Source organism: Tripterygium wilfordii, chromosome 17, assembly GCF_013401445.1.
Source record: "Tripterygium wilfordii isolate XIE 37 chromosome 17, ASM1340144v1, whole genome shotgun sequence".
NCBI lineage: Eukaryota > Viridiplantae > Streptophyta > Magnoliopsida > Celastrales > Celastraceae > Tripterygium > Tripterygium wilfordii.
The window spans coordinates 10,380,238-10,387,868 of NC_052248.1; positions in this window are offsets into that span (position 1 = coordinate 10,380,238).

Genomic DNA, 7,631 nt, shown 5'->3' on the forward strand with positions numbered 1-7,631 from the left:
TTCTCACTTTATGATTCTCATATCTTTACTTTGACCAACTTAATTTCGATTAACTGACTTGAGCGTCGGAGGTTCTTTGGCAGGTACCCTATCAGTGCCCAAGTCCTTTGATCTCAACCTTGCTTTGTTTCTCAGGATCCCGCTGTAGAAGGCCTCCTTATAAATTACGTTGACTATTCAACGAATGTAGATTCGGGTATCTATAATTTGGCGCCCATCAGTACCTTCTTCAAACTTTAACTTATTTTTCAATTTCAATTTCATTTTGAACGTTATACTGACTTGAGCGTCAGAGAGTCGACGGTTTATCGTCGACCAACCCTCACTTTTATCTTTGAGCGCAGGTGCAAAACTAGTGAAGCTCAAAACAACGGCGCCCATCAATATTTTCTTCAATCTCTTAGCTTATTTTCAGTTCCAATTTCATTTTGAACATTATACTCACCTGAGCGTCCGAGGATCGACGGGCCGTCGACCAACCCTCACTTTTATCTTTGAGTGCAGGTGCAAAAATAGCAAAACTCAAAGACAACGGTGCCCATCAATACAAAGAGAAGACTAATTTGTCTATTAAACTTCCTAAAGATGACCCAAGCTAAGTATCGCTAAATTATGTTCTATTTACAAACATGTTATGTTTATTTTTACTTAGGCATCAAGCTGCCTATTAAAGTGTAGTTCTAACACCGGAGAACATCAATGTTATATAATAGTTAGCGCCGGATAAGGAGGGTCAGTTAAGTAACCAAAAGTACCATTGTCATATATCAAAATTCGAAAGAGTTACAAAGTTTATACAATAAAAAAGCCGAAATCTATGCCTACCAACAAATAACCATAAACACAAGATATGCCTCAGTACAGGACTAGTCATGGTTGCTCACCCCGGCATCATCACCACCTTCATCACCTTGGCTTCCATCGCCCCCTTTACCTTGATCGCCTACTGTTTCCTCTTCATCTCCATCATCGTCATCATCTTCATCACCTTGCTCTTCTCCATCCCCGATTGGCCTGTATAAATGACCAAACTTCTCCAAAACAACCTCACAATCGGCAATCTCCTCCACAATATTCCAATTGATCTCCCGTCCATCCTTGTAGTCCTTCAACATCTCAAGCCGTGCCATAGCACCTGCCACACGTCCAACAATTCTCACTTTTTCTTCATGGCCAACTTAGGCCGCTAACCTAGCAACCTCCACTGCCTTAAGATTACTATTCAGCTTGGCCTTTCGCTTATGCCATTTCTTGGTCTTCTTGGCCATCATGCTCGTAAGAGTCGCCAAATCGAAATTTGCTTGTTGAGCATCCGCTAGGGCTTCAATCTTCTCCCACTCAGAAGTTAAGAGTTGATTCGTCAACTTTTCTCGCATCTCATCTGCTAAGTCTTTCACCGTTCGATAACCCTCTAAAATGATATCCATTTCAGACTTATACTTCGAAAGAGCAAGTATTTATTGGTCAACCAAGCTTAACTCCTCCAAAGCCTTAGATTCTTTCATTTTCGCACTGTGCTCGCTCGCCTGAGCCTGCACAACCTCCGCCTTTAACTTCTCCATCTCTAATGCCACGCTTGTGGCAGTCGATGCAAGGGTAGCTTCGGTCGCCTCCGCACGATGATCAGCCTGCTTGACCAACACCTTCAAATTCTTTGTCTCATCGGTAGTCCGGTCAAGCTCAACACACAATCGTTCTATTTCCGCATCGGCAGCCAAGATTGCTTTGAAAATGTTGCTTTGAAAAAGTTGAAAGGAACTATGCATCGACTCTCGGACCGTCCTAGCCAAACCCTTACTCTCAAAAACTAGACTATCTTTAGGAAAAAGGAGGCGACACGTATCGATAGGGAGGATTGGAGGGCGCTCATATATGGATACCAATCCAGGAAACGAGCAATCAATTCTTCTAAAACTACAAAAACTCTTGCTCGCCCCAGCTTCCTCATCAAACTCTCGCTTTCGTTTCTTCTTAGCTCTTTCCTTCTGATTCTTCGGAACACCCTTTCCTTTATCTAAACTCTTCTTCGTCTGACTTTCTTCTCTTCATTTTTCCTTTTCTCCTTCCCTCTCTCTCGTTACCCCTTCACCTATCTTTTGCCCAACCATGCCTTCGCTACCTCCAACGTCCTCCACATCCCGTCCACCCATCGCTTCATCCGTTTTGCCCGCTCCAACCTTCAGAACGTCCATCTTGCCCGCCTCCATCGCTGCTTCCCTATGGTCGAAATGAATGATAGTTGTTTCTCAGTCCGAAACCACTTTCGTCGTCATGATCGCCTCCGTAGAGGTGGGCGAAGCTCCTTCGTTTCTCACTATTACCGCTTCCTCCTCTTCACTAATCATCAATTTTGCCCTCCCCTTAGTCGCCCACGCTTCCATATCCTCTCCACCGACGATCTCCTCCTCTGTGGAAGCTTCCTTGGGTGCATCAGAAACTCTTTCATCCTCCCTTTTCGACCTCTCCCCCCCCCCCCCCGTGCCATCCCTACCAGCTCCTTGAATGAATAAAAAGGCTTAAACGACCTCTAAGCCCCAAATCTAGAACCAACACTGACTCCAGATTTCCTCTTGCTCGATTTCTGTGTAGTCTGCTTCGGCGCCTCCAACGCCACAACCGTTGTTCATGGCTTAGAACCCTATGTCACGATTGCTCCCTCTTCCATGACTGCCTCAGTCATTGTATCCTCTTCAGCCGCCTCGCCTATCTCAGCCGCCTCCCCCTTACGGAAGTGTCATCAGGCACATTTGCCTTTAAAGTCTTAGCCACTTCAATTATTTCAATCGATCTCTCCTCCTCAGATACCTTCTTTGCAACTTCAACCACCTTTGTCGATGACTCCTCCCGATCAACGGCAACCTTGGGCTTGAACGCCCTCTCCTTGGATGTTTTCTTGACACCTACAAACAAAATCAATCTTAGAATTATCAGAAACACTGACCAAATCATATATCAAAAAATCCTACCTATAAGCTTTGGAAACCGTTCAACGTTGGGTATGAGCTCCGTCATGATATTCTTTAAACTCCTTTCATGGTCCAAAAGATCTCTCATGGTCTTAGCCGCTGCGGTTGGCTGATCTTCTTGCCCCTTCCTCTTTAGAGGATTTTTGAAACTGCAAGACGAACAAGGTGTAAGATAGCCAAAGTAAAAACCATTCATTGAACGCCAAGGTAAAAAGACTTACTTGTGGGTTTCACCCAACGCCTCGGGAAGCTTTCGGTGCCATACATAGCCACCCCTTGAGCAAAGAAATACTCAGTCTTCTAGACGTCGTGATAGTCTGATGTTTGATCCAAAATAATAGGGGGAACATTTCTCCACGTGACAACCATGCACCTCCCTTTCTCTTCCTTATGCTCCTTAAAACCATAGATCAAAAGGAAGTCTTTCACGCCGAAGTCAATCTTAAACTTTCGGCTTAAATGTTGCACGCCCAGGATCACCCGCAGCGAGTTAGGCATGAACTGACCAAGCGATATGCCCAACATACTCAAGATCTGCCCCAGCAGCGAAGGAACCGGAAAGTTGAAGCCTATCCTAAACATAATCTCGTAAAGGGATACCTCCGTCCCACGATCCGTATCAACCATCTCGTGCAATTTGAGTGCCCGAAGCCTTCTTATCTCCGGTATCTTGGCCGCCGCCCTCAAAGTTGTCAAAAAATTTGTGTCGACCAGCGATACAAGATTATAAGTCGTAGGCAAGATCCTGAGAGATTCCAGTATGTCAACTTCCATGGAAGACATCCCCGCTTTGTCTCGTCCGCCATCCTACAAAGGCGCACGAGCTTTGGCAGACAAACCTTTCTTGTGCCCCAGCACCTTCGTCTTCATGGCAAACAAAAGAAGCTGAAACCTCGATGATATTTGAAAGAAAGACACTTCCTCTCTCTAAGAACGCTCTCCTTCTCTCTCTAAAAAGATGAAAGTAAAAACACTTAAAGTAAAAATGGGAGGACCCCACTATTTATAGTAGAAAATCCAAGGGCAAAGTCATCTTAGAATGTCACAATGATGAGGCATGACGTTTCATGGAACGGTGCCCATCAATCGAGCCTCCCAGATTTTCGTCTTCTCCAAACCACCGTTTCAGCAGCCCACAAATCCTAGTTGGCCACATCAGCCAACCCCATCATTGACACCCCCGATTCACGTAACCCAACAATACATAACCCTTCAAAAGCATTTAATGCCCGTCTCTTAGTAACATACAATATTCAATGCACTCCATTACCACTTTTAAACCTTGAACACCAGAACAATTCAAGGCAGTCAAACGCGATCACTTAGACAAACCCAAGTCGATCAAACACAATCGCTTGAGCACCCCAAGTTTATCAAACAAGATCACTTAAGCAAATCCAAGTTGGTCAACGTGATTACTTGAGCGTTCCACGTCGGTCAAACTAGACCACTTGAGCAATCCAAGTCGGTCAAACATGATCGGTTGAGCAATCCATGTCGATCAACTCGATCACTTGGGCATATCCAAGTCGGTTAACACGATCACTTGAGCAGATTAAGTTGATTAACGCGATCACTCGAGCAAAGCCAAGTCAATCAAAACGACCACTTCGTGTAACCCCAAGTCAGTCAACATGACTACTCTAACAAACCTCCTAAAAGTAACAATGAACTACTCTCACAGTCAAGACTCATCTGACTCCAAGAGGGGGGGACAAACTGTAGTGGCCAAAAACCATCATATGATTCAACTAACGATATTGGACGACGATCAACACCAATTTATGCTGACCAACTCGATCAATACGGGCCGAAGGTGGATCAGCCAATGTGTATCCAACGCCTCCAGCGGTCCATCAAGGGGCACCCGAACCAAAGGCATCCAACGGCCTCGGCGGCCCATGAAAGGGCGCACAAGCTAGAGACGTTCAACGTCATTGATCTTCAATAGACAAAGACCACGCAAGCCTCAGGTATGCATCCTACACCATATTCATGCATACATTCGTACATACATATGTCTCACACCATATTGATCGTACACCTAAACCACTATCTCCTATCCTGACTTGGCTGCCCTACGACAACGGTCGTCTGAGATTGTTGTCGAACCTGACCCCGACAAATCAAACAGCCCAGCACGTCGTATCAGACAGTATGTAGTCACCTCCTGACATCAAGCCGCCTGATCACTGTACAACCCTGATCTCAGCCAACCAAAATGGGCCGCATGTCCTGACATTCGACACCACCTTCCCATATTTGTCTGCAAATCGTACTACAGTGTCTGGTGTGCCAGTCTTGGTCGACAAGTTACTCCACTATAAAAAGCTCTCTCCTCCTCAGGAGCGGGCATGCAATCTTGGAAACTTAGACCCATAGCTCTCTCACTTTCTTCAACCTTCAGCTCATTCACAGCTCTCTTGCGTCTTGCATCCACCATTCCCATACCAGCATTCGCACTTTACGATTCTTACATCTTTGTTTTGACCAACCTGATTTTGATTGACTAACTTGAGTGTCAAAGGCTCTTTGGCAGGTACCCCACCGGTGTCCAAGTCTTTTGATCTCAACCTTACTTTGTTTCTCAGGATCCCGCTGTAGAAGGCCTCCTTATAAATTATGTTGATTATTCAACGATTGTAAATTCAGATATCTACACTGTCCACAAGATTGACATACCTTTGGAGTCCTTGGTTGACCTTTTCTGATGCAAGTGTTGCCATTGTTATGTACTTATGTTACAGCAAAGACCATGGTTTTAAATACCGGTTTGGACCGGCCGTTTCAACCGATTGAACGAGAAATCGGTTTTGACCGGTCTGATTAACAGAAATTCCAATATTTTACTATTTTATGGGACTAGTCGAAATCGGTCAAATTTGTCAATAAAAGGAGTGAAATTAGATAATTCCAGAGAGGATTTCATAGTACAATAAACTTGCCCGTTGAGTCTGTGAGTGTATCAAAGGACCTTCATTGAAATGGAAGTGGAAGATCGAAGCCCGGTCCAGGTCCGACCCTGCCCGGCCTATGTCAGGTTCCTGGTTTGGAGTTGTATTTGCATGAGATGTCTTTGGATGAATATTTGTTCATTCATCGATATTTTGAAGCTCTCTCTAGTTACATTTTCTATTAAGGGGCATTTGGTCGACATTTTGAGGGGGGAATAAGGCGAGCTGAGGATGAGAATAGACACTCTCTCGTTTGATTGAGTTTGGGAGGGTGGAATATCAAACTCATCCCCCGTCATTCCCTCCTTATGGAGATTAGTCAAGCTCACTAAAATGGTAAGATTGGTTAATCTGATACTCAAAAGACTATTATACCCCTTGGGATTAAGAAGTAATCACAACCATTAAATTAATCTATTCTTATTTTTATGTAAAAAAAATTGGATAGTATGAAAATTATACAATTAAAATTCGAACACTCATGCTCACTCTTCATTTCATATCAAACATGGTAATGTTCATCTCACACTCATCTCATACTCATCTCACACTCACCTCAAGCTTGCCTCACACACACACTCACACTCATTGGATTAGCAACCAAATGCCCCGTTCGGACCATACTAAAATCCTCCCATTTTGTGATCCCAAAAAACCCTCAAATCTATGAGGCATTAAAATAGTCATTGATTAAAAATACAAATGTATGGCCCATTTCACATTCAACATTTCGCATTAAATAGAGGTCTTTTGGGGTCACTTTTTGAGGGTCTCAAACATTATCATTTCCATAGTTCCATGTCATTATAGCACTCACAATGGTGTCATTTTACTTGGGCATGAATGGGTTTTTGTTAGGGCACAATGAATTTTAAGCTACAAGGCCATAATGATGGCCCTATTTTCTTGGGAACAAAGTTAGAGACCCCTAAAAATCTCTCAAATCTATGTGACATTAAAATAGTCATTAATTAAAAACACACATTTAGGACTCACTTCACATCCAACATTCCTATAAAATGAGTCCTTTGGGGGTCACTTTTTGAGAGACTCAAACATTATCCATTTCTTGAGAACAACATGTGGGCATGGATTTTGGCATGCCCCCATGTTGGCTTACTTGATTGGTCCCACTTCTATTATACTCACAACTACACCAAAACTAATATTGGGTCCCACCTCAACTACATTAAAAATCAAACCAATAAATTTACACTATTATACCAATAAATTTTTCACTCTTAGTCACATCAACAAAACACATTTCTCAATATATTTTGTTGTTCCCAATAAAATTGAATCATTGTAGTTATTCTTACTCGCTTCAATGCAGATGAGTACGATTCCAATTACAAGATAATTATCACTTAAAAGCGTTTTCCAATAAAAAAAAAGTCAAGTCAATTAAGAAAGCAAAAAAAGGACAAATTAAAGAATGGCATAAAAACCAAAACTTCATGTTTGATTATGCACTGCCTTTAACAAACAATGATTTTACGCAATAATTGTAATAATTAAAGATTCAACAAGACTAATTTAAGCAAATTATTTAAATTGCAAAAGGACAGATTTATATTTAAATAGCAATGCCATATTGATGTAGACTTGCAGTATAAATGCTTGCTTTGAAATTCTTCTTTATTTTATTTCCTTCCCTGCATCTTCTTCGAAAGCAAGCAGCAGCAGCATATAAGAAAATTTTCTTCTTCTT